Source organism: Schistocerca cancellata, chromosome 10, assembly GCF_023864275.1.
Source record: "Schistocerca cancellata isolate TAMUIC-IGC-003103 chromosome 10, iqSchCanc2.1, whole genome shotgun sequence".
NCBI classification, from domain to species: domain Eukaryota; kingdom Metazoa; phylum Arthropoda; class Insecta; order Orthoptera; family Acrididae; genus Schistocerca; species Schistocerca cancellata.
The window spans coordinates 170,568,780-170,593,719 of NC_064635.1; positions in this window are offsets into that span (position 1 = coordinate 170,568,780).

The following is a 24,940-nucleotide window of genomic DNA, read 5'->3' on the forward strand; positions in this document are numbered from 1 at the left end:
TATAAATAGCAAACCATGGAATCGACGACTGGAATTGACCTATGTAGGTCAAATCTAGTTACCGGTTCCTAGATATTTTATTTATCACGGTAGTACAGAAAGCGACAAGGAAACAGAAATCCTGTAGCAAAGAACTGCACACACCTACTACGAAAACAACGCTGAAAATAATGAATGTTGGAATAGATAGGTAGAACAATCCTCTATACCTCCATTCTAGTTATCGATTCCAAGATTTGTTTGTGCATTTTCGTTACCTGTGTAGTGCCCTTACTCTATGGAATTCAGTATTTTTTCTCCTTATTTCCTGCTTATGTCCTTGTTACGGTTTCTGTATATTTTCTGTTTTGCAGGTGTTGGGTTAGATGTTAGCTGCCCCCACCCAAAACCCCCACCTTCCCACGTTAATGCCGTTAGATTCAATACCTATTACTAAGAAGTACCACTATTCCATAACATTACGTGTTTACTATGCGTAATGTTGTAGTGAACTGTAAATATCGTGAATGGTTCTTTCACGACTACTCATGTAAACTCTGACCATAACTGAAGCATTGAGAACCATAAGGGCCCGAATAACGTACACAAAGTTTTGAGAAAAGTAGATGTTTGTGAAAATCAAATTTACAGGGAAACCACCAGTTTCATAGCTTTGACTTTCCGGTTGGAAACCTAACACATCAACTAAGATTCAGATTTAAATTATCTGCTCTTCTTCTTCTTTTTCCTAGCTTGTATCCCGAATCTTCACGGGGCCAGTATGTTAATTTGTTAGTGGTACAGGGAGCACGATGCCCCTTCCTGTTGCCAACCCTTCTCCCCCCCTACCCCCCTCCTCCAACCTTCTTTGGGCACAGGTTTGGCAGATCTATCAAGGGCGCAGGATTACCTCGGTAGTGCTTATATCAACTTTTATGTTGTGCTACATTTTTGTCAGTTGATTTTTCTCAAAATTGCCCTGGGAACGAAGTACTCAAGACAAATCAAACCTATTAGTACAAAATATGTGTTTTGGCAAACTCATACGCATTTTTAAGGCGTGATATCTAGAAACACGCAAGGAATAAAAGAATTGTACACACAACTTTGTCGTAAGTTTTATCATCTACAAAATTTATTCAGGCTATTTTAACCGAAATTCCATTGGACGGGAGATATGTCGGGGAAAAGGATTTTGCCATGATTTCGGCTGGTTTGCTCAAACATGGCCGAGTGCACACATGCGCTCCACTGGCGAGATTTGGATTTTACAACAGGATGCCAGTGCATGCGACACACTAAAAATCTGGAACTGCAGGGGTGATTACGATCACGGATCATTAATTTCACTGGACTGCACACCTGCGTATGTCAGATATATTCTAGTGTAAAGTTCTAACGTAAACAACAGCCTGACGGAGTCAGTTCACGCTGTGGAATATACTGTACGGTATTATTGTACCAAGTGGGCGTCACCAACACGACTTCAAAGTAGTCATTTTGTTCACCATAGCGTTTTCGAATCCAGATCATTAACGTGTCACACAATGTACCATAAGATGAACATAAAACTGTCGTCTGCCTCAAAATAGACGTCATCAGATTCGTGCCTTGTATTTGCTGATTCTCACATCGGAAGAACGGAAGCGACAAGAAGTATTCGAAATGACTGTAACGGAATGCTGTTACGTCATTAATAACAACACATCTAACTTTTTTACCTGTTCCGACGCACAATCACTAAATAGAAAACCAATTTCACTTATTATATACACTCCTGGAAATGGAAAAAAGAACACATTGACACCGGTGTGTCAGACCCACCATACTTGCTCCGGACACTGCGAGAGGGCTGTACAAGCAATGATCACACGCACGGCACAGCGGACACACCAGGAACCGCGGTGTTGGCCGTCGAATGGCGCTAGCTGCGCAGAATTTGTGCACCGCCGCCGTCAGTGTCAGCCAGTTTGCCGTGGCATACGGAGCTCCATCGCAGTCTTTAACACTGGTAGCATGCCGCGACAGCGTGGACGTGAACCGTATGTGCAGTTGACGGACTTTGAGCGAGGGCGTATAGTGGGCATGCGGGAGGCCGGGTGGACGTACCGCCGAATTGCTCAACACGTGGGGCGTGAGGTCTCCACAGTACATCGATGTTGTCGCCAGTGGTCGGCGGAAGGTGCACGTGCCCGTCGACCTGGGACCGGACCGCAGCGACGCACGGATGCACGCCAAGACCGTAGGATCCTACGCAGTGCCGTAGGGGACCGCACCGCCACTTCCCAGCAAATTAGGGACACTGTTGCTCCTGGGGTATCGGCAAGGACCATTCGCAACCGTCTCCATGAAGCTGGGCTACGGTCCCGCACACCGTTAGGCCGTCTTCCGCTCACGCCCCAACATCGTGCAGCCCGCCTCCAGTGGTGTCGCGACAGGCGTGAATGGAGGGACGAATGGAGACGTGTCGTCTTCAGCGATGAGAGTCGCTTCTGCCTTGGTGCCAATGATGGTCGTATGCGTGTTTCGCGCCGTGCAGGTGAGCGCCACAATCAGGACTGCATACGACCGAGGCACACAGGGCCAACACCCGGCATCATGGTGTGGGGAGCAATCTCCACTGGCCGTACACCACTGGTGATCGTCGAGGGGACACTGAATAGTGCACGGTACATCCAAACCGTCATCGAACCCATCGTTCTACCATTCCTAGACCGGCAAGGGAACTTGCTGTTCCAACAGGACAATGCACGTCCGCATGTATCCCGTGCCACCCAACGTGCTCTAGAAGGTGTAAGTCAACTACCCTGGCCAGCAAGATCTCCGGATCTGTCCCCCATTGAGCATGTTTGGGACTGGATGAAGCGTCGTCTCACGCGGTCTGCACGTCCAGCACGAACGCTGGTCCAACTGAGGCGCCAGGTGGAAATGGCATGGCAAGCCGTTCCACAGGACTACATCCAGCATCTCTACGATCGTCTCCATGGGAGAATAGCAGCCTGCATTGCTGCGAAAGGTGGATATACACTGTACTAGTGCCGACATTGTGCATGCTCTGTTGTCTGTGTCTATGTGCCTGTGGTTCTGTCAGTGTGATCATGTGATGTATCTGACCCCAGGAATGTGTCAATAAAGTTTGCCCTTCCTGGGACAATGAATTCACGGTGTTCTTATTTCAATTTCCAGGAGTGTAGGTTTTGCCCATCGGTTAACGTGATGGATAACGACTGCCGTGAAAGAGCGAGAACTCTTGATATGTCACCATTTCGAGTATATGTGTGACTCATACATGTTGCACAGACTACATGCGAGAATTTCATCACATATCGTAGCTCATCTGGATGGAAGTAACACACATCTCAAAGACCTGCAGTTCTTACTGGGCACAATCACAGCTGTCCACACTCTCCTACTGGTCATATATTCTAACCTTTATGCCAAGGAAACTTCCTTGTCCACACTGAAATACGAAATTCAAATTTTGTGTTACTGATCTCCTAAAACAAAACTGGTTACTTGCGATTCAGCTTTTCTATTGCTGTCAACTGGTAAGTCATAGGATAGATCATTTACGATTCTCTTGTAATGCTCACTCAGCAGCTTGTGAGTAGTGGAACTAAGCAGCCACCAGCGCATTTTGCTAGTGCTACATGCCTACATAAGGGGCACTCAGATGCAAATCTATTGTTCTCATTTGATTGGCAGGTTATTAACCTATTTTTCTCTTTGATTGACAGGCCCTTAACCTATTGTTCTGCTAAAAGGATCCTTCCTATTGATTGACGGGTCCTTAACCTATTGTTCCTCGCCTCCTCCTCCCCCCCCCCCCCCCACCTCTTGGGAAAGCTCCCTCCTCGCTGCTACAGGTATACTTTCAGGTCTGAGTTATTGTAATAGCCCCTCTCTTATCAGTTCGATTGACTACTTAATTAAATTGATCAATTAATTAACCTCTCCCCCTCTGGTAAACCCCCTCCCCTCCCACCCTCAGACTCAGTTGGTCTGTCATTTGGAGGGAATTCGATTGTAGTGGATGGAATATTGTTTGAACAATTTAAACTCTGTATAGAATATTGTTTAGTTATTTATGGCAGTGTATGGAATATAGTTTATTTATTCAGTTAAGGAATCTGTCTGGAAACAGATTGCTGTGTATGGAATACTGTTTAAACAAAGTAGACAATGTGTGAAATATTTTTTATTTAAACAATTTATGGGATTCAAGGCAGTGTATGGAAAATATTTTATTTATTTATTTAAAGAATTTTTCAGGAAAATGATCACTACCACTGCCACCTCCATCCTCACCTCCCTCGCCCCCTCCCCTCTCCTCTTCCCCTCCTCTACCTGGAAACTGGCGGCTCTGCGGTAGAGAATGGAAATGCAAGGGTACATTGTTCTTTTTATTAAAAAAAAATCAGTTTACCGGGCTTGGATTTCACTTTCTCATCATTCTCAGCAGTCACGAACAGAATAACAACAGGTTGGTGCTTTTGGACACATTTGGTAATAACGTCGTCATATTTCAGGTTTCCGCATTTACAACACGAGTGTCAGAAAGACACGAATGTCACACTAACCCCTTACCAACATGTTGGTGCTTGTATGCTCTCATCCGAGTCGCGCGATGTTGCATATACGCTGCAGCAGCTCCTCAAACTGAAACTTTTTAAGCGGCCCTTACACTACCTGATGAAAATGACTTACAAGTTTGTGGCGCCCTCCATCGGTAATGCTGGAATTCAGTATGGTGTTGGCCCACCCTTAGTCTTGATGACAGCTTACACTCTCACAGGCATAAGTTCAATTAGGTGCTGGAAGGCTTCTTGGGGAATGGCAACCCATTTTTCACGGAGTGCTGCACTGAGGAGATGTTGGTCGGTAAGACCTGGTACGAAGTCTGCGTTCCAATACATCCCAAAGCTGTTCTATAGAATTCAGGTGAGGACCCTGTGCAGGCCGGTCCATTACAGGGATGTTATTGTCGTGTAACCACTCCGCCACAGGCCATGCATTATGAACAGGTGCTCGATGGTGTTGAAAGATTCAATCGCCATTCCCAAATTGCTCTTCAACAGTTGGAAGCAAGAAGCTGCTTAAAACATCAATATAGGCCTGTGCTGTGGTAGTGCCACGCAAAACAAGGGCTGCTAGCCCCCTCCATGAGACACACGACCACACCATAACACCACCACCTTCAAATTTTAAAGTTGCACTACACACGCTCGCACATCACGTTCACTGGGCATTCGCCATACCCACACCCTGCCTTCGGATCGCCACATTGTGTAGTGTGATTCGTCACTCCACACAACATTTTTCCACTGTTCAATCGTCCAATGTTTACGCTTCTTACACCAAGCGAGACTACGTTTGGCATTTACCGGCGTGATGTGTGGCTTATGAGCAGCCGCTCGACCACGAAATGCAAGTTTTCTCACCTCCCACCAAACTGTCATAGTACTTGCAGTGGATCCAGATGCAGTTTGAAATTCCTGTGTGACGGTCTGGATAGATGTTTGCCTACAACACATTACGACCCTCTTCAACTGTCGGCGGTCTCTGTTAGTCAACAGACGAGGTCGGCCTGTACGCTTTTGTGCTATACTTGTCCCTCCACATTTCCACTTCACTATCACATCGGAAACAGTGGATCTATGGATGTTTAGGATTGTGGAAATATCGCATACAGACGTATGACACAAGTTACACCCATACACCTGACCGCGATCAAAGTCCGTGAGTTCCGCTTTCTGTTCTCTCACAATGTCTAATGACTACTGAGGTCGCTGATGTGGAGTACCTGGCAGTAGGTGGCAGCACAATGCCCCTAACATGAAAAAGTATGTTTTTGGGGGTGTCAGGATATTATTAAGAATATTCGTGGTAAGGTCTTATCGGACCAAACTACTTAGGTCATCGGTCCCTAAGCCTACACACTACTTAATCTAACTTAAACTAACTTACGCTATGGACAACACACACACCCATGCCCGAGTGAGGACTCGAACCACTGACGGGGGGAGCCGCACGGACCGTGATAATGCGCGCAGACAACGCGCAGGATTCTTTTGATCACATAGCGTGTATAATAATTTTCCGCGCAATAACAATGGCTATGCCACTGATGACAGTGCCTCTAATCCAGAGTTATTAAACACGGTTTTCAGAAACTCGTCCACCAAATGGGGCGAAGTAAATCTTGCAGAATTCGAACTTAGAACACCTGCCAACATGAGTTACTTAGAAGTAGATATCCTCGGTGTAGTGAAGCATCTTAAATCACTTAATAAATCCAAGGTAGTCCGCCACTCGTGGTCTCGCGGTAGCGTTCTCGCTTCCCGAGCACGGAGTCCCGGGTTCGATTCCCGGCGGGGTCTAGGATTTTCTCCAGCCTCGAGATGACTGGGTGTTGTGTAGTCTTCATTATCATCATTCATCCCCATTACGGTCGGAGGAAGGCAACGGCAAACCACCTCCATTAGGACCTTGCCTAGTACGGCGGTGCGGGTCTCCCGCATCGTTCCCCTACGCTCTGTAAAGAAGCATGGGACTTCATTTCCATTCATCCGGTCCAAATTGCATACCAGTCGGATTCCTTTCAACAACAGTTCCGCATCTAACAATGATACACAAACGTTCGCTCATTGAAAGATCTGTACCTAAAGACTGGAAAGTCGCACAATTCGCATCGAGAAAGGAAACATGAGTAATCCGTTGAATTGCAGACCCCTATCACTAACGTCCATTTGCAGTAGGCTTTTGGAACGTACTCTGTGTTCAAACATAATGAATTATGTCGAAGAAAACGATTTACTGACTAATAGCACGGATTCAGGAAACATCGTTCTTGTGAAACACAACTAGCTCTCCGTTCTCATGAAGTAATGAGTGCTGTCGACAGGGGTTGTTAAATTGATTCCGTATTTTTATGTTTCCAGAAGGCTTTCGACACCGTTCCTCACAAGCGTCTTCTAATCAACTCGCGTGCCTATGAAGTATTGTGTCAGTCGTGCGACTGGATTCGTGAGTTCCTGTTAGACAAGTCACAGTTCGTAGTAATTAATGTAAAATCACCTAGTAAAACAGAAGTAACGTATGGTGTTTCCGCCGCGCGGGATTAGCCGAGCGGTCTACGGCACTGCAGTCATGGACTGTGCGGCTGGTCTCGGCGGAGGTTCGAGTCCTCCCTCGGGCATGGGTGTGTGTGTTTCTCCTTAGGATAATTTAGGTTAAGTCGTGTGTAAGCTTAGGGACTGATGACCTTAGCAGTTAAGTCCCATAAGATTTCACACACACATTATGGTGTTTCCCAAGGACGTGTTTAGGCCCTCTATTGTTCCTGATCTCCATTAGCGACATAGGAGACAATCTGAGTAGCCCTCCTAGATTGTTTGCAGAAAATACTAACATTTACCGTCTTGTAAAGTCAAAAGATGACCAAAAGGAATTCGATAAAATATCTGTATGGTGCAAAAAAGTGGCAGTTGACCCTGAATAAACAGAAGTGTGAATTTATTCACATGAGTACTAAAAGAAATCCGCTTAATTTCGGTTACGCGATGAATCACACGAATCTAAAGGCTGTAGACTCAACTAAATTCTTGGGGATTACAGTTACGAATAACTTCAGTTGGAATGATCTTATAGATAATTCTGTGGGTAAAGCAAACTAAAGACTGCGATTTATTGGTAGAGAATGTAGAAAATGCAACAGATCGGCTAAAGAGACTGCGTACACCATTCTTGTGCGCCCTCTTCTGGAGTACTGCTGTGCGGTGTGTGATCCGCATCAGGCGGGACTGACTCAGGACATCTTAAAAGTTCAAAGAAGGGCAGCTCGTTTTTCATTGTTGCGAAATAGGGGAGAAAGTGCAGCGCACATGATGCCCGAATTAGGGTGACAATCATTAAAAGGCGCTTTCCGTTGCGGTAGAATCGTCTCGTGAAATTTCGATCACCAACATTCTCCTCCGAATGCGAAAATATTTTGTTGGCACCAACCCACATAGCGAGAAATCATAATCATGATCAGAGCTCGCACAGTGCTCGTTTTTCCTGTGCGCTGTTAGAGAGTGGAACCGTACAGAAATAGCTCGAAGGTGGTTCGATGAACCCTCTGCCACGAACTTAATTGTGAAGTGCAGAGTAATCATGTATATGTAGATGTAGACAGGTGGGATGTTTCTCGTTCTTGTTGATGTCGGTTAACCACAATAGAGCACATACTCTGAGACAAGAAATCAGTGTGAGCTCGTAGGAGACGGTTCACTATGTTATCATTAAAACTTGTTGAGGTACGACTGCGCAAACAAATGTCGGTTATGAAGAATGTGGTATGCTGAGTTTGCTATTTTGTCTTTGACACAGTTTCTAGTTCCTGGTAACACCTCTTGTTGTGAGACTACTTTTAAAAGCAACACACTCAAAAGGAATAAATCGTTAATAGTCCAGAACCACATGAATCATGTGTAAAGGTTGCTTTTTATGAGAATAAACACAGGGTTTTGCAAAAGTTTATTTCTTTGTTACGCAAGCCTGTAACAAACAAAGGAAAAGTAAAATTTGACAGCTCTTTCGGGTACATGTTAAGCTATCGGTGTAACGAACTGTCGGCTAAAAATTTAAAGTTGCGGCACTGAGTCAAGCAAAAACGAATTTCGAATCTTTGGTCTTTATACATAGCTGGTCTTTATAAATGGCTGGAAGAATTTGGGCATAATTTCTGTAAACATACAGGTCGACAGAGGGCTACTGCAATCGACGTTGCTATTTACAAAACAATACATTACTCTAATTCGTATATTATATTTTGAGCTCGTGTCAAAAATCTGTACGACTGATACATAGCTTTTAGTCATGTTCGCTACGAGAATGTTTTTCCCGCTACGTATATTTACTCTCTGATTGTTTTCCCGCCACGTATTAATTACTCTCTGTTTTCCCGCAAGGAATAACTGCTCTTTGAATGGTGCGTGTATACGAGTAGCTGTCACTTTGCAAGACTTCGTCTTTTTTGCTCCGCCTCCGACAGTTACATACAAGGCGAATTCGAAGCTTCCAGTATTCTATAAAGGACTTCTGCAACAGAAGATTTTATTTTCTGTTTCCACCGTCCAGCAGAAATCGACTCGGCATGAAGGTAAGAGAAACTCCTCTTTTGTAGCCCGGGACAAGACTGACGCATAATCATTAGCGGCTGTGCTTACAGGTACTTGCAAAAATTTGTCATGTTTCTGTTCTTCGAGGGTGTAAAGTTTGTTGGGTTTGTATTAGACATTTTTTACATGAAAAACCTTATGCGGGCGCATTGTACACAGTTTCTCGTGTCCTGCCGCTTCTGCGACAGTCATTACCTTCACGATCATCCAGGATTTCCTACGGTAACTGAAATTGTTTTTCTTTTGGTTGTCAACGGCCTGGAATAAATAACAAACTACCTCTGTGTCTTACATGTCGGTGCGCCATAGTAAGTTTCCGGTCAGTTTTACGTTCATAATTTACTGTGTGACAAGCTAATGATCGTAACTTGCAAACATTATGTTGATGGTACTGACTGCCTTGTACGTTTAGTAACACTCAGCTGGTGCAGTATTTTCTTGAACCGTTTCTTCTGGAATGCGTTTACTCAATCCTGGGACTATGCGAAATCAATCTAAATTATTTGTTAGTAGGTTGCGTAAAAGCTTCATGCGTGCACTTTTGACAATGTATAAGAGCGCACGCGATTGCGCACGCGCATACGCACGCCCACGTGCATGTGTGTGTGTGTGTGTGTGTGTGTGTGTGTGTGTTTTTCTCAAGGTCGAAACATGTTAACTGCGCTTCCCACCACCCCCCTCTTCATGGTGTAAGGTTAGCTTCGACTCCAATGGCATTTAAATACAAAATTCGGATTATTCTGTTCTAAGTTTCATGTCTCAAATATAACGCAGAGTTCTATCACTTACGTAATTTCTTCTTATAATGTAATAAGTAGTTGATGTCTTATGTTTAGTGATCATTTCTAAGATTGTATATGATAATGCGTCACTGCAATTGAATTTTTTACGTCGTGTTGCAAATTCTGCTTAATCACCATCAAAACTACCTACTCTGTTTAGTCATTTTGACTTAGTGACCGTTTTTCCTTAACGGTTGTCCAGTGATCCATACAACCATTCTGAACAGCTATTCAAATACACCCGATCTGTGTTGAAAGCCAAACTGAATCTTTCAATACAGATATAGCGGAGTTCGTATTTCGGCTACCAGCAATAGTTCTTAACATAGGCAGAGCGCGCCTATACGCTTATTGTTGCAACACAATGCAAAACGTTCATTTCAGAATTTGCGCATCACAATTGTAGCAAAACCTCTTATGTAATCTCGTGTACGTAGAAGAGCTTCTTCATAATAATTTTATTCTACAGGTTATCACAAATCTAGAAACCTTAGGAGCTCCTGTCTTTACAGCAAACGCAGTAGGGGCCTATATAAAAACCACGCAAGAAAATCAAGATCTTAGAAAAGAATGAGGCGGCGCAAGAAGCAGCGATCTTTCAGGAACGAATACGCCAGAATGTAGAGGGGGGGCTCAAACCGAGGTATCTGCCCTGGTGGAAATTTCAGTGGGCACCAATTTCATATTCTTAAAGAACATGTTTCACAAAGCGCCTAGTGTCCAGCGCACGTTAGTCTGTCGATTGCTCACATGATTTTGAAAAGCATCCCTGCTGGTTTTTGAACATTTTTGAAACATTCTAAGTTGATTTCTGAACGAATCGCAAGTTGATTATTGAATGCGGGCATAGTGTACGTGATGTCTCTGTCAGGGGAAACCTGTCGCATCTAGAAATATAAACTTTCTTGCAGACAAAAGGGGACGGGGCTACACTAGCTGAGCCGAATAAACCCGAAATGGTGAATGCCAAACGGTTATATATATATATATATATATATATATATATATATATATATATATATATATATATATATATATATATATATATATAATTTTTGGTTGACTGGGCGTGCCAATGATACGCGTTGTTGTAATAATCAGCGAAATCCCTACATTCAGACTACCAGAGTGGAAATGAACGATGAACAGTAACGACAGGAAATAAAGATTGCGTATTATCTTCTCGGTGTTTCTAAGGAAATGAAATTTTGACAGAGAAATTGCCAGAACGCTGTACTACTAAAGGTTAGCAGCTGCCTAAGTTCTGTTCTCGGAATAGCGCAGAAAACGCGTTGTACGAATAGATAATAACGCCTAACCGGAGAACGGGATAACTGAACTGGTGATTCTGGCAGGGTTAGTAAAGTTAACCAGAGAATGCGTTTTGACAATAGCAGGAATATTTACAGAATTTGTGATGACAAGATTGTTTGTAAGATCGAGAGGAAGGAGAAGAAACGGGGACATGACACAAATTATATGGAATAATATGACGATTCTAAATTTATATAAAAATTTCGTACTACTACTATTTTTCGATCTCATGCTTGAGAAACTGGAGTATGTGAATGAAATGTAAACTATTCCCAAACATAAAGTTTTTTGCTTGTAGTAGGCCTAATAGGCATTTGAAATAGGTACTTTGTGGATTATATTCTGTCAAAAATGACTATCTACATCAAAACAGTTTCGCCTATTTGGCGTGTATTACAATTGCTTCAATGTTAGAAAGTTTTATCTAACATACAGTGCCAAAATACGCGCATCCAAATCGAGAAACCACACTAGTCTTCGGTACTATTCGTATCAACAACTTTTTCGGCGTTAGACAACGACATTTTGATTTTTCAAGTAGAAAATCGTTTGACGAACTTTGATGAGGTAACAGGTTCTTTCACAGAAAGGAAAACCGCCCTGTAAAGCTGTAGCAAGACTAGAGAGAGAAAAATGCTGGGACCTAAGGATTGAAGGAATGTGTTCTGCCTTGTTTGTCACTTGTTTTTACTTGTTTGATGTTTCCTATATTTAATTTTATGTCACACAAAAGAGAATGTTAAATAAGAAGTGCAGATTTTCTGAGGAGTTCTTATTCTTTCGTTACAAATAATCCTACCCAGTATTAACTGTGAGTTTTTTTTAAGGGGGTTAGGACGTCAAACCGACTGATTGGCAGGAGAAGAAGCACCGCAGGACATTTTAATTTCCACTGTCCTGAATGTAGGTTTGATGACTTCCATTACAAAATATGCACATTTGAATTCCACAGAGCGAAATGGAGTGACGCGCTATAGAACACTTACGACCAAATAACATGTCTTACATATCCTTGAACATATATGTTTTACTTACCAAACTCTTGAGATTGATGTGCACTACAAGATAAACATACTTTTGAAAAATTATTATTATTATTTTTTTTTTACATTTTTGACGTCTTATCTCAAACGCTCGATGGGCAGGGGGGGGAGGCGTCACTATCAAGTTTTTGCCCCTTTTCGGGAAGGAGTTGCACAACATAAACGAAAGTTGGTAAGCGTGTTCCTACATCTGAAAAATGATGTATATTCCAATTTCGCGTCATTCACACAAGAGCGGCGATAATAGTTAGTCGAGAATCCCTTGAAGGTGACAAACGCAATATCAACACCCCACTGAGTTTGAATGAGGTCGTTTAATAGGGCTACAGGAAGATGGATGTTCCTTCTGAGATATTACAGAAAGAGTTGGCAGGACTGTAGTCACTGTGCATGATTGTTGGCAACGGTGGTCATGAGACGTACGGTCGCCAGAAGACCGGGCTGCGGAGGACTATATGGTATTACCAAGAGGGAAGACCATCGTGTTGAGTGTATGTTTCTGGCGCAACATCTACATCTACATCTACATCTATACTCCGCAATCCACCCAACGGTGTGTGGCGGAGGGTATCTTGAGTACCTCTATCAGTTCTCCCCTCTATTCCAGTCTCGTATTGTTCGTGGAAAGAAAGATTGTCGGTATGCCTCTGTGTGGGTTCTAATCTCTCTGATTTTATCCTCATGGTCTCTTCGCGAGATATACGTAGGAGGGAGCAATATACTGCTTGACTCCTCGGTGAAGGTATGTTCTCGAAACTTCAACAAAAGCCCGTACCGAGCTACTGTGCATCTCTCTTGTAGAGTCTTCCACTGGAGTCTATCTGTCATCTCCGTAACGCTTTCACGATTACTAAATGATCCTGTAACGAAATGTGCTGCTCTCCGCTGGATCTTCTCTATCTCTTCTATCAACCACATCTGGTACGGATCCCACACCGGTGATCAATATTCAAGCAGTGGGCGAACAAGTGTACTGTAGCCTACTTCCTTTGTTTTCGGACTGCATTTTCTTAGGATTCTTCTAATTAATCTCAGTTTGGCATCTGCTTTACCGACGATTAATTTTTTATGGTCATTCCATTTTAAATCACTCCTAATGCCTACTTTCAGATAATTTATGGAATTAACTGGTTCCAGTTCTGACCTGCTATATTGTAGCTAATCTTTCTTTCTACGTATTCGCAGCACATAACACTTGTCTACATTGAGATTCAATTGCCATTCCCTGCACCATGCGTCAATTCGTTGCAGATACTCCTGCATTTCAGTACAATTTTCCATTGTTACAACCTCTCGATGTACTACAGCATCATCCGCAAAAAGCCTCAGTGATCTTCCGATGTTATCCACAAGGTCATTTATATATATTGGCAATAGCAACGGTCCTACGACACTCGCCTGCGGCACACCTGAAATCACTCTTACTTCGGATGACTTCTCTCCACTGAGAATGACATGCTGCGTTCTGTTACCTAGGAACTCTTCAATCCAATCACACAATTAGTCCATATGCTCTTACTTTGTTCATTAAACGACTGTGGGGAACTGTATCAAACGCCTTGCGGAAGTCAAGAAACACGGCATCTACCTGGGAACCCGAGTCTATGGCCCTTTGAGTCTCATGGACGAATAGCGCGAGATGGGTTTCACACGATCGTCGTTTTCGAAACCCATGCTGATTCCTGCAGAGCATATGCAGCAACAATTTGAGCACCAGTTGGCACTACAGTGACACAACGGACTTTCAAAAATCGGTTACTTCAAGGGCACCCCTGAGACAGACGTCCTGTAGCGTGCATTCCACTGACCCCAAACCAGCGCCATTTGCGACTTTGGTGATGTCCAGCGAGAGCTCACTGGAGGTCAGGGTGGAAGTCTATGGTGGTTTCTGGTTAAAGCTGGTTCTGGCTCGGTGCCAGTGTTGACCGTCTCTTAGAAGGAGACCAGTTGAGAGGGCCAGCAACCAACCTGTCTGCATGCTAGACACACTGGACCTACACGTGGAGTTACGGCATGGGGTGCGATTTCATATGACAGCAGAAACACTCTCGTGGTTATACTATGCACTCTGACAGCAAATCTGTGTGTCAGCCTGGTGATTAGATTAGTTGTACTGCCATTTGTGCACAGCATTGGCTCTGAGCACTATGGGACTTAACTTCTGAGGTCATCAGTGCCCTATAATTTAGAACTACTTAAACCTAACTAACGTAAGGACATCACACACATCCATGCCCGAGGCAGGATTTGAACCTGTGACCGTAGTAGTCGCACGGTTCCAGACTGTAGCGCCTACAACCGCTTGGCCACTCCAGCTGGCTGTGACTAGCATTCCAGGAGCTATTTTCCAACTGGCTAGCACTCGTTCACATACCGATGTTGTAACTCAAATTGATCTACAAAGTATTGACATGTTGCCTAGACCATCACTATAACCAGATCTGTCTCTAATCGAGCACATATGGAACATCATCAGACGATGACTCCAGAGTCACCACAACCAGCGTTAACCATCCCTGTATTGACCGACCAAGTGCAACAGGCATGGGACTCCATCCCATAAACTGACATGCTGCACCTCTACAACACCATTATTAATGTACCAACATTTCAGCGTTTCAGTTTCTTATCTCGCAGTTCACTAACCTGTGATCCTACATTAATTATTTTTTGGTGTTAAAGTTTCCTTCCATCGGTGTACTTTCAGTAGCCTGATGTACAAAAGACGTTCAAAAAGTTTTGCACATTCGCCTCTAATTTTTTTATTTTTTGCAGAAGTAGAATGAAATTTTTTCTGAACATACTTGCAAAATTCAGCTATAAGTTCGTATATATAAGTATTTTCTTTTATATACACTTGAGCCATAACAGACCATGAAGTAGATGATAGGTTGCGACAACGGTCGGTGATGGAGTTCCTCTTCAAGACTGGCAATGAGTCTGCTACATCAATTCACGGGAAGTTGCTCCCTGTATATGGAGAGGACACAGTGGATCGCAGCAGTATCCAGTGGTGGTTGCAGAGGTTTATAGAAGGTGATTTCTCTCTGCTGGACAATCCTCAAAGCGGTAGACCATCGATGGCAGTGAGTGATGTGAATAAGGAGACCATCGATCACATCATCCAAAATGACAGATGTGTGGCGACACGACAGCTTGCTGAAATGACTCGTTTGTCAATGGGTAGTGTGGTATCTCTGATACAGTCACTAGGGTACAGAAAAATCTTTGCGCATTGGGTGCCTAGATTACTGACAACATAAATGAAAATGATGAAGAAGAATGTGTGCAAGGGTCTCATGATACCTTTACTGAAGAGTGGTGGTGGTGGTGGTTAGTGTTTAACGTCCCGTCGACAACAAGGTCATTAGAGACGGAGCGCAAGCTCGGGTTAGGGAAGGATTGGGAAGGAAATCGGCCGTACCCTTTCAAAGGAACCATCCCGGCATTTGCCTGAAACGATTTAGGGAAATCACGGAAAACCTAAATTAGGATGGCCGGAGACGGGATTGAACCGTCGTCCTCCCGAATGCGAGTCCAGTGTGCTAACCACTGCGCCACCTCGCTCGGTACTGAAGAGTGGAAACAGTGTTTTGACAGCATCGTTACCCAAGATGAAACATGATTCTTTTTGTCCGGACCTGAGAGCAAAACCCAATCCATGGAGTGGTGTAATCTGGATTCCCCTTGGAAGAAGAAACCAAGACTTTCGTGAACAGTAGGCCGAAAGTGAGGCCTCCTTCTTCTGGGATCAGTGTGGTGTCATTTTCATTGACTTTTTGGAACCTGGCTTCACAATTAACTGGGACCATCACTGTTTGTCATTGGACAAGCTGTGATGTGCCATCGAGACTCACAGACCACAGCTTCAGGGTCAGCTCATCAGACTTCACCACGACAATGCCAAACCCCATGCAGCCCTTATGACACAGGAGAAAATCAGGAAAATGGGTTGGAAAATTGTTCCTCATTCTTCCTACAGTCCAGATTTGGCTCCATCTGATTTTTACCTCTTTGGTCAACTGAAGGCCCACCTGTGCGGTAAAACATTTGATAGTGAGAAAGACTGTAATTCCTGTGTCAAGCAATGGTGTAAAAGAAAATCCCCAGAGTTTTACCAAAGTGCATTTACATCATGCAAACAACGTTGGGCCAGATGTGTCACAGCTGATGGAGGCTACATTGAGGAGGCTAAATTTATAGCTAAATGTTCCATGTATGTTCACAAAAAATTTCATTCTCCACCTGCAAAAAATAAAGAAATTAGAGACAAATGTGAAAAACGTTTTGAACATCCTTTGTACGTATGAACTACACTGCAGCAACGTTCTACACAAATTTCGAATTACATATCATGTTTATGGAAACAATAGTGCAGTAAAACACAAACATGATTAAGCCAGTATAGAACAAATGTAATTAAAGGAACTTGGCACGTTAGGATCACAAGTCTTTTAACGAACGTCATCACTGTCCTTATGCTGCTGAAAATGCATTCCAAAAGTTGAAAAAAAATCCATCAAACATCACTGCATAGATATTTGTGACTATTAAACAATATTAGAGCCAAGGGACATATTACAACATTACCTAATGTAGAATTCTCACAAACATCGCATCTGATGAACAATGTTGATACACTCATGTGATATTGAGATCGGTACAACCAGAAACTGAAATCAGTTGCACACTATCTGCATTGCATTCAGGTAGGCTATAGTGAAGTATAGAGATATACCTGTGTGTAACTCGTTTTTTCCTCACAGCAGGTCAACTTGTGTGTGTGGTTGCAACATTACGCTCCCATTGAGTACATTTTTGGAGAAAGGGACATCGTTGCACCACACGGTAGGGTGGAGGGTACTGAGCACAATACATTTTCTTTCTTTGGTAAGAATTTTTCTCTGTTTTATACTTTTGGAATTTTGGTTTTTCATGTTGATCTTAAAATGACCTTTTTCATGTTTGAAATGTACTAACTCGTTTTTTCCTCACAGCATGTCAACTTGTGTGTGTGGTTGTAACATTACGATCCCATTGAGTACATTTTTGGAGAAAGGGACATCGTTGCACAACACGGTAGGGTGGACGGTACTGAGCACGATACATTTTCTTTCTTTGGTAAGCATTTTTTTCTGTTATATACTTTTGGAATTCTGGTTTTTCATGTTGATCTTAAAATGACCTTTTTCATGTTTGAAATGTACTAACTCGTTTTTTCCTCACAGCAGGTCAACTTGTGTGTGTGGTTGCAAAATTACGCTCCCATTGAGTAATTGTTTGTGGAAAGGGACATCTGTTGCACCACAGGGCAGGGACGAGGGTGCTGAGCTTGATAAATTTTCTTTCTCTCGTAAGCATTTTTTTCTGTTTTATACTTTTGGAATTTTGGTTTTTCATGTTGATTTTAAAATGACCTTTTTCATGTTTGAAATGTACTAACCCGTTTTTTCCTCACAGCAGGTCAACATGTGTGTGTGGTTGCAACATTACGCTCCCATTGAGTAAATGTTTGTGGAAAGCGACATCTGTTGCACCACAGGGCAGGGAGGAGGGTGCTGAGCTCTATACTGTTTCTTTCTCTGCTAAGCATTTTTTTCTGTTTTATACTTTTGGAATTTTGGTTTTTCATGTTGATTTTAAAATGACCTTTCTCATGTTTGAAATGTACTAACTCGTTTTTTCCTCACAGCAGGTCAACTTGTGTGTGTGGTTGCAACATTACGCTCCCATTGAGTAAATGTTTGTGGAAAGGGACATCTGTTGCATCACAGGGCAGGTAGGAGGGTGCTTAGCTCTATACATTTTCTTTCTCTGGTAACCATTTTTTTCTGTTTTATACTTTTGGAATTTTGGTTTTTCATGTTGATTTTACAATGGCCTTTTTCATGTTTGAAATGTACTAACCGGTTTTTTCCTCACAGCAGGTCAACTTGTGTGTGTGGTTGCAACATTACGCTCCCATTGAGTAAATGTTTGTGGAAAGGGAAATCTGTCGCAACACAGGGCAGGGAGGAGGGTGCTTAGCTCTATACATTTTCTTTCTCTGGTAAGCATTTTTTTCTGTTTTATACTTTTGGAATTTTGGCTTTTCATGTTGATTTTAAAAAGACATTTTTCATGTTTGAAATGTACTAACTCGTTTTTTCCTCACAGCAGGTCAACTTGTGTGTGTGGTTGCAACATTACGCTCCCATTGAGTAAATGTTTGTGGAAAGGGACATCTGTTGCACCACAGGTGAGGTAGGAGGGTGCTTAGCTCTATACATTTCTTTCTCTGGTAAGCATTTTTTTCTGTTTTATACTTATGGAATTTTGGCTTTTCATGTTGATTTTAAAATGACCTTTTTCATGTTTGAAATGTACTAACTCGTTTTTTCCTCACAGCAGGTCAACTTGTGTGTGTGGTTGCAACATTACGCTCCCATTGAGTAAATGTTTGTGGAAAGCGACATCTGTTGCAACACAGGGCTGGGAGGAGGCTGCTTTGCTCTATACTTTTTCTTTCTCTGGCAAGCATTTTTTTCTGTTTTATACTTTTGGAATTTTGATTTTTCATGTTGTTTTTAAAAGGACCTTTTTCATGTTTGAAATGTGCTAACTTGTTTTTTCCTCACATCAGGTCAACTTGTGTGTGTGGTTGCAACGTTACGCTCACATTGAGTAAATGTTTGTGGAAAGGGAAATCTGTTGCACCACAGGGCAGGGAGGACGGTGCTTAGCTCGATACATTTTCTTTCTCTGGTAAGCAATTTTTCTGTTTTATACTTTTGGTATTTTGGTTTTTCATGCTGATTTTAAAAAGACCTTTCTCATTTTTGAAATGTACTAACTCGTTTTTTCCCCACAGCAGGTCAACTTGTGCGTGTGGTTGCAACATTACGCTCCCATTGAGTAAATGTTTGTGGAAAGGGACATCTGTTGCACCACAGGGCAGGGACGAGGGTGCTTAGCTCGATACATTTTCTTTCTCTGGTAAGAAATTTTTCTGTTTTATACTTTTGGAATTTTGGTTTTTCATGTTGATTTTAAAAAGACCTTTTTAATGTTTGAAATGTACTACCTCGTTTTTTCCTCACAGAAGGTCAAATTGTGTGTGTGGTTGCGAAATTATGCTCCCATTGAGTAAATGTTTGTGGAAAGGGACATCTGTTGCACCACAGGGCAGAGAGGAGGGTGCTTAGCTCGATACATTTTCTTTCTCTGGTAAGCACTTTTTCTGTTTTATACTTTTGGAATTTTGGTTTTTCATGTTGATTTTAAAAACACCTTTTCATGTTTGAAATGTACTAACTCGTTTTTTGCTCACAGCAGGTCAACTTGTGTGTGTGGTTGCAACATTACGCTCCCATTGAGTAAATGTTTGTGGAAAGGGACATCTGTTACACCACAGGGTATGGAGGAGGGTGCTTAGCTCGATAAATTTTCTTTCTCTGGTAAGCAATTTTTCTGTTTTATACTTTTGGAATTTTGGTTTTTCATGTTGATTTTAAAAACACCTTTTCATGTTTGAAATGTACTAACTCGTTTTTTGCTCACAGCAGGTCAACTTGTGTGTGTGGTTGCAACATTACGCTCCCATTGAGTAAATGTTTGTCGAAAGGGACATTTGTTGCACCACATGGCAGAGAGGAGGGTGCTTAGCTCGATACATTTTCTTTGTCTGGTAAGCAATTTTTCTGTTTTATACTTTTGGAATTTTGGTTATTCATGTTGATTTTAAAAGGCCTTTTTCATGTTTGAAATGTACTAAATCGTTTTTTCCTCACAGAAGATCAACTTGTGTGTGTGGTTGCAACATTACGCTCCCATTGAGTAAATGTTTGTCGAAAGGGACATCTGTTGCACCACAGGGCAGGGAGGAGGGTGCTGAGCTCAATACATTTTCTTTCTCTGGTAAGCAATTTTTCTGTTTTATACTTTTGGAATTTTGGTTTTTCATGTTGATTTTAAAAAGACCTTTTTCATGTTTGAAATGTACTAACTCGTTTTTTCCTCACAGAAGGTCAACTTGTGTGTGTGGTTGCAACATTACGCTTCCATTGAGTAAATGTTTGTGGAAAGGGACATCTGTAGCTCCACAGGGCTGGGAGGAGGGTGCTTAGCTCGATACATTTTCTTTCTCTGGTAAGCAATTTTTCTGTTTTATACTTTTGGAATTTTGGTTTTTCATGTTGATTTTAAAAAGACCTTTTTCTTGTTTGAAATGTACTAACTCGTTTTTTCCCCACAGCAGGTCAACTTGTGTTTGTGGTTGCAACATTACGCTCCCATTGAGTAAATGTTTGTCGAAAGGGAAATTTGTTGCACCACATGGCAGAGAGGAGGGTGCTTAGCTCGATACATTTTCTTTGTCTGGTAAGCAATTTTTCTGTTTTATACTTTTGGAATTTTGGTTATTCATGTTGATTTTAAAAGGCCTTTTTCATGTTTGAAATGTACTAACTCGTTTTTTCCTCACAGAAGATCAACTTGTGTGTGTGGTTGCAACATTACGCTCCCATTGAGTAAATGTTTGTCGAAAGGGACATCTGTTGCACCACAGGACAGGGAGGAGGGTGCTGAGCTTGATAAATTTTCTTTCTCTGGTAAGAACATTTACTGTTTTATACTTCTGGAATCTTGGTTTTTCATGTTGATTTTAAAAGGACCTTTTCATGTTTGAAATGTACTAACTAGTTTTTTCCTCACATCAGGTCAACTTGTGTGTGTGGTTGCAACATTACGCTCCCATTGAGTAAATGTTTGTGGAAAGGGACATCTGTTGCACCACAGGACAGGGAGGAGGGTGCTTAGCTCGATACATTTTCTTTCTCTTGTAAGCACATTTACCGTTTTTTACTTCTGGAATCTTGGTTTTTCATGTTGATTTTCAAAGGACCTTTTTCATGTTTGAAATGTACTAACTTGTTTTTTCCTCAAAGCAGGTCATCTTGTGTGTGTGGTTGCAACATTACGCTCCCATTGAGTAAATGTTTGTGGAAAGGGACATCTGTTGCATCACAGGGCAGGTAGGAGGGTGCTTAGCTCTATACATTTTCTTTCTCTGGTAACCATTTTATTCTGTTTTATACTTTTGGAATTTTGGTTTTTCATGATGATTTTACAATGGCCTTTTTCATGTTTGAAATGTACTAACTCGTTTTTTCCTCACAGAAGATCAACTTGTGTGTGTGGTTGCAACATTACGCTCCCATTGAGTAAATGTTTGTCGAAAGGGACATTTGTTGCACCACATGGCAGAGAGGAGGGTGCTTAGCTCGATACATTTTCTTTGTCTGGTAAGCAATTTTTCTGTTTTATACTTTTGGAATTTTGGTTATTCATGTTGATTTTAAAAAGACCTTTTTCATGTTTGAAATGTACTAACTCGTTTTTTCCTCACAGAAGATCAACTTGTGTGTGTGGTTGCAACATTACGCACCCATTGAGTAAATGTTTGTGGAAAGGGACATCTGTTGCACCACAGGTCAGGTAGGAGGGTGCTTAGCTCTATACATTTTCTTTCTCTGGTAAGCATTTTTTTCTGTTTTATACTTTTGGAATTTTGGTTTTTCATGTTGATTTTAAAAAGACCTTTTTCATGTTTGAAATGTACTAACTCGTTTTTTCCTCACAGAAGGTCAACTTGTGTGTGTGGTTGCAACATTACGCTCCCATTGAGTAAATGTTTGTCGAAAGGGACATCTGTTGCATCACAGGGCAGGTAGGAGGGTGCTTAGCTCTATACATTTTCTTTCTCTGGTAACCATTTTTTTCTGTTTTATACTTTTGGAATTTTGGTTTTTCATGTTGATTTTAAAAAGACCTTTTTCATGTTTGAAATGTACTAACTCGTTTTTTCCCCACAGCAGGTCAACTTGTGTGTGTGGTTGCAACATTACGCTCCCATTGAGTAAATGTTTGTCGAAAGGGACATCTGTTGCACCACATGGCAGAGAGGAGGGTGCTTAGCTTGATACATTTTCTTTGTGTGGTAAGCAATTTTTCTGTTTTATACTTTTGGTATTTTGGTTCTTCATGTTGATTATAAAAAGACCTTTTTCATGTTTGAAATGTACTAACTCGTTTTTTCCTCACAGCAGATCAACTTGTGTGTGTGGTTGCAACATTACGCTCCCATTGAGTAAATGTTTGTCGAAAGGGACATCTGTTGCACCACAGGGCAGGGAGGAGGGTGCTGAGCTCGATACATTTTCTTTCTCTGGTAAGAAATTTTTCTGTTTTATACTTTTGGAATTTTGGTTATTCATGTTGATTTTAAAAGGCCTTTTTCATGTTTGAAATGTACTAACTCGTTTTTTACTCACAGAAGATCAACTTGTGTGTGTGGTTCCAACATTACGCTCCCATTGAGTAAATGTTTGTCGAAAGGGACATCTGTTGCACCACAGGGCAGGGAGGAGGGTGCTGAGCTCAATACATTTTCTTTCTCTGGTAAGCAATTTTTCTGTTTTATACTTTTGGAATTTTGGTTTTTCATGTTGATTTTAAAAAGACCTTTTTCATGTTTGAAATGTACTAACTCGTTTTTTCCTCACAGAAGGTCAACTTGTGTGTGTGGTTGCAACATTACGCTCCCATTGAGTAAATGTTTGTGGAAAGGGACATCTGTTGCAGCACAGGACAGGGAGGAGGGTGCTTAGCTCGATACATTTTCTTTCTCTTGTAAGCACATTTACTGTTTTTTACTTCTGGAATCTTGGTTTTTCATGTTGATTTTAAAAGGACCTTTTTCATGTTTGAAATGTACTAACTTGTTTTTTCCTCACAGCAGGTCAACTTGTGTGTGTGGTTGCAACATTACGCTCCCATTGAGTAAATGTTTGTGGAAAGGGACATCTGTTGCATCACAGGGCAGGTAGGAGGGTGCTTAGCTCTATACATTTTCTTTCTCTGGTAACCTTTTTTTTTGTTTTATACTTTTGGAATTTTGGTTTTTCATGATGATTTTACAATGGCCTTTTTCATGTTTGAAATGTACTAACTCGTTTTTTCCTCACAGAAGATCAACTTGTGTGTGTGGTTGCAACATTACGCTCCCATTGAGTAAATGTTTGTCGAAAGGGACATTTGTTGCACCACATGGCAGAGAGGAGGGTGCTTAGCTCGATACATTTTCTTTGTCTGGTAAGCAATTTTTCTGTTTTATACTTTTGGAATTTTGGTTATTCATGTTGATTTTAAAAAGACCTTTTTCATGTTTGAAATGTACTAACTCGTTTTTTCCTCACAGAAGATCAACTTGTGTGTGTGGTTGCAACATTACGCACCCATTGAGTAAATGTTTGTGGAAAGGGACATCTGTTGCACCACAGGTCAGGTAGAAGTGTGCTTAGCTCTATACATTTTCTTTCTCTGGTAAGCATTTTTTTCTGTTTTATACTTTTGCAATTTTGGTTTTTCATGTTGATTTTAAAAAGACCTTTTTCATGTTTGAAATGTACTAACTCGTTTTTTCCTCACAGAAGGTCAACTTGTGTGTGTGGTTGCAACATTACGCTCCCATTGAGTAAATGTTTGTGGAAAGGGACATCTGTTGCACCACAGGACAGGGAGGAGGGTGCTGAGCTCAATACATTTTCTTTCTCTGGTAAGCAATTTTTCTGTTTTATACTTTTGGAATTTTGGTTTTTCATGTTGATTTTAAAAAGACCTTTTTCATGTTTGAAATGTACTAACTCGTTTTTTCCTCACAGCAGGTCAACTTGTGTGTGTGGTTGCAACATTACGCTCCCATTGAGTAAATGTTTGTGGAAAGGGACATCTGTTGCATCACAGGGCAGGTAGGAGGGTGCTTAGCTCTATACATTTTCTTTCTCTGGTAACCATTTTTTTCTGTTTTATACTTTTGGAATTTTGGTTTTTCATGTTGATTTTACAATGGCCTTTTTCATGTTTGAAATGTACTAACTCGTTTTTTCCTCACAGCAGGTCAACTTGTGTGTGTGGTTGCAAAATTACGCTCCCATTGAGTAAATGTTTGTGGAAAGGGAAATCTGTTGCAACACAGGGCAGGGAGGAATGTGCTTAGCTCTATATATTTTTTTCTCTGGTAAGCATTTTTTTCTGTTTTATACTTTTGGAATTTTGTCTTTTCATGTTGATTTGAAAATGACATATTTCATGTTTGAAATGTACTAACTTGTTTTTTCCTTACAGCAGGTCAACTTGTGTGTGTGGTTGCAACATTACGCTCCCATTGAGTAAATGTTTGTGGAAAGGGACATCTGTTGCACCACAGGTCAGGTAGGAGGGTGCTTAGCTCTATACATTTTCTTTCTCTGGTAAGCATTTTTTTCTGTTTTATACTTATGGAATTTTGGCTTTTCATGTTGATTTTAAAATGACCTTTTTCATGTTTGAAATGTACTAACTCGTTTTTTCCTCACAGCAGGTCAACTTGTGTGTGTGGTTGCAACATTACGCTCCCATTGAGTAAATGTTTGTGGAAAGGGACATCTGTTGCACCACAGGTCAGGTAGGAGGGTGCTTAGCTCTATACATTGTCTTTCTCTGGTAAGCATTTTTTTCTGTTTTATACTTTTGGAATTTTGGTTTTTCATGTTGATTTTAAAAAGACCTTTTTCATGTTTGAAATGTACTAACTCGTTTTTTCCTCACAGAAGGCCAACTTGTGTGTGTGGTTGCAACATTACGC